Here is a 3395-nt window from a genome sequence, read left to right on the forward strand (position 1 = left end):
TCCTTGTGAAGATACTGCTGACATTGCAAACTACTATAAAATAGATCTAAAAGGCTACAAAGATAAACACAATTAGAATGAAGAGATGCAAAACAGGACAGCACAGTGGTATGGTGGTCAGCACTGCTGCCTCACAGCCAGAAGGTATGGGTTTCAATCCACCTTGGCCCAGGCCTTTCTCTGTGGAGTTTCCATGTTCTCCAGGTACTCAAGTCCAAAGACATGCAGTTACTGGGGTTAGGTTAATTGGTGATTCTAAATTGTCCATAGGTGTGAATGGTTGTCTGTCTCTTTGTGTTAGGCTGGTGACCCACAGGGTGTTCCCTGCCTCTTGCCCTATGACAGCTGGGATAGGCTGCAGCCTCCTGTGACCCTGAAAAGGAAAAGCGGAAGAGGATGGACGGATACTATCAGTCTGTGTCAGAAGTAATGTCAGTAATGCCACATTTTCAAAATCAATACATGACAATTATTTTGTTTAGTACTAATAGTTTTTTTTTCATAGTTTGGTATGAGAAAAGTTCCATAAATAAATATTGGTATTAGATTTTTTTTAAAAAAAGTGTGAGGTTTGAAGGTAGTGAGGTTTGTCCTGCTTATATAGAAGACTCAGTGCCTGTTAGACTGTTGCCATTTGTTCTGCCAGTTCCAGCTGCACTGGCTGCTGTATAACAGGATCAACAACAAATTTATGCCTCAAGGCTCCCAGTTTTGCCATGCTAGGGATGAATCATTCACCAGGACTTCTTGTACTTTTTTCTTTAGTCATAAAATTCATTTTCAATTAGACCTCATAAGCGATAACAGGCTGAAAAAATTAAATGTGTTCTTGAAGTGACTAAAGATGAAATTCTTGTTGTTCTGCATGATACAGTAGGTTATAGAAACCATCTGTGACTGAGGTCTGTAAAATAAGAAAATCCAGGAGAGGGATGGAATCTTTTCAGTCCAGGATTTATCTCCAAGGGATAGTAAGTGTCACACACTCTTCATTTTTTCCATGGGATAAAAATTCCTCTTTTATGAAGAGCACAAAAATTAATGCACACCAGTTAATGTAAAGTAGAGGAAATGTGGCTAATCTGGAAGGTCAACACTACCTTCATCTGTTGTTGGTGGCTCGTCCAACCATGCACTCTATCTATGGGGCATCGCTGCCCCCTGCTGGTGTTGTTGGAAATGTTAGCTTTTCCATGAGTTTTTGTGCATCATTTATTTATTTTTATTCCTTTCAGTTTTATTTTGCGGCCTGCAAATGACTCAGATCCAATAAAAAGAAAGACATTAAAGAGCCTCACTGCCAGCTCACATGCCAAATACGCATGCAGCTGGGTATCTGCAGGTCCTAGACTGATTTCAAGTTCTTCAAAAAACACTGGAAGCTATTAAAATGTTTTAATGACACTTCAAAGTTTTTTTGTTTTTTTTTTTTCCTTTAAAAAGGCCAGAAATTCCACAGGGTACTTTTTCCTGATGTGTAATCCAACCATCTGAAAAAGCACAATAGCTTTTTCAGATCCAGCTGGTCTTTACCCATATTGGCCAAGTAAGAAATCTGCTGCTGTTTTCTGGCTGACGCGGGCAAATTTTAAAATCAAATTTGACAATCTAAAATCACAAAACCTCAATTCAAACAACCGGGGCTCATACAACAAACAAAAGGCCTCCAGGCTTTTAGTACTTTCTAGTAAAAATGGGTGCAGGTGTAGGGGTTAGAGATGTTTGGATAATATCACATTATTCAGGTGCTTTAGTGTGCAGTAGGTTTCATCGGAGCATTCGGGGGTGACGCATTAATGGTGAAGGGCCTCACTCAGAGTATTTGAGTGTTTTTGTTTTTAATACCCCAGACTTTAATAGCTCAGATGTTCAAAACGCTGTACATTAAAACACACACCACACATATTTATGTTTTAGGAGTCATGCATATCTATGTTACTGAGGCCCCCTCCCCTTGCTCATTTTCCTGTATTAAATATATTTTTGTCTTGGTTCTGAAAAAAAAAGAAGCTTTGCAGCCAACAGGTGGCAGTATTGCAGCCATTTCAAAGACCTGAGAGCTCAGTTTTCCTCCGGTTTAGGTTTGTCTGATGGAGAGAGACGCAGAAATGGGACTGACACATCTTGGATTTGAAAGTATAAAATTGTCCTGACGGGTGCATTTGGGTTTTCAGGAAGGGATTACCAGGGTCAATATCAGTATAAAGTACCTTTTGGTGTCCTCATCAGAATCAGTAAATTATTGTTAACATGTTTCAAAATAATGAAAATTTTAGGTATTATTATAAATGTGGATACACTGACACAGATCGGTACAAGAACAAGTTTCTTAAAATGAACTTCACTAATTTTATACCATTTTCTTAGGTTGGATGTATCTGGTTTTGCTATGTCCCACTCGCTGGTCTGCTCCTTTCAAGCAGTGTAATAAGGCAGTAAATGGCACAAAATGAAAATACTTTTTAAATGTTCTTATTACTCTTACAAAATTCTTGGGTAAAACAAACCATTTTTTTTTGTCTCCATTTTTATTATTTTATTTAACATTTTGCGCACGTCCCTAAAACTACTGTCCACCCTGTCATCATGGAGTAATCGCCCCTTTAAGAGACCAACTAATGAAATCAGCAACATCAACACACTGAATCTGTATTTCTTCAGTGGAGGTTGAAACAGCTGCGGCAGCTACAGTGAGCAGCTACATTTATATTTCCTAATTTTCATGTCATTGTGTTTGTAGTTGGTGTGGTCAACCTTAACATGTCCACCCTGTCAGAGGAAAAGCTGATTAATAGAAAAAGGTTTTCAGAAAGTTTAAATATATTTTGAAAACAGCATGTGGTCTCCTTCAATAACCAACAACTTTGGTAGCTGATGGTCCACCGTGTGCTTCTTAGATAGTAAATTAATCCACAAATGTCCACCCTGTCATTGTCCACCCCACATGACAGGGTGGACATTGTATTGCATAGTCGGGATTTTCTTTTTTTTTTTTTTTTTTTTTTACATATTTTTTACATATTTTGATGAGATGGTGATAATTTCTGATAAGTTCTTTGACCTTTTTTTTTCTCAAATAAGGCTCATACTGCTAAAAAAGGGTCAATCATTGGTGAGTTTTGTACTGTCTTTTTAGAGCAATGAGTCCAGGTGGAGCAGAGACAGACATGCAAACGCCACACAGAGAGGTCCGGGCCAAAGTGGAATCAAACCCGGACCTTCTAGATGTCAAAAACCACGCCACCGTGCTGCCCTCTGAAAGATTATGTTAGTCAAATGGCAACTGGACACAAGCAAACAGTCACACAACTTAAGACAAAAAAGGAGGAGAGTTTGAGTACGATACAATGAAGAACTTAGGAAGTGACTCCCAGAGAAGCAATTTGTCACACACT

General features: G+C 38.6%; 1 long non-coding RNA gene across 1 annotated transcript; it reads left to right on the plus strand.

Moving 5' to 3' along the window:
* The first annotated feature begins 417 nt into the window (after nt 1-417).
* On the plus strand, nt 418-3171 carry LOC115787610 (uncharacterized). Its single transcript, XR_004020525.1, has 3 exons — nt 418-431; nt 875-971; nt 3137-3171. It is a non-coding gene; the product is annotated as an uncharacterized LOC115787610 (long non-coding RNA).
* The last annotated feature ends 224 nt before the right edge of the window (nt 3172-3395 follow it).

Source organism: Archocentrus centrarchus, chromosome 11 (genome assembly GCF_007364275.1).
Source record: "Archocentrus centrarchus isolate MPI-CPG fArcCen1 chromosome 11, fArcCen1, whole genome shotgun sequence".
In the NCBI taxonomy this organism is placed as follows: domain Eukaryota; kingdom Metazoa; phylum Chordata; class Actinopteri; order Cichliformes; family Cichlidae; genus Archocentrus; species Archocentrus centrarchus.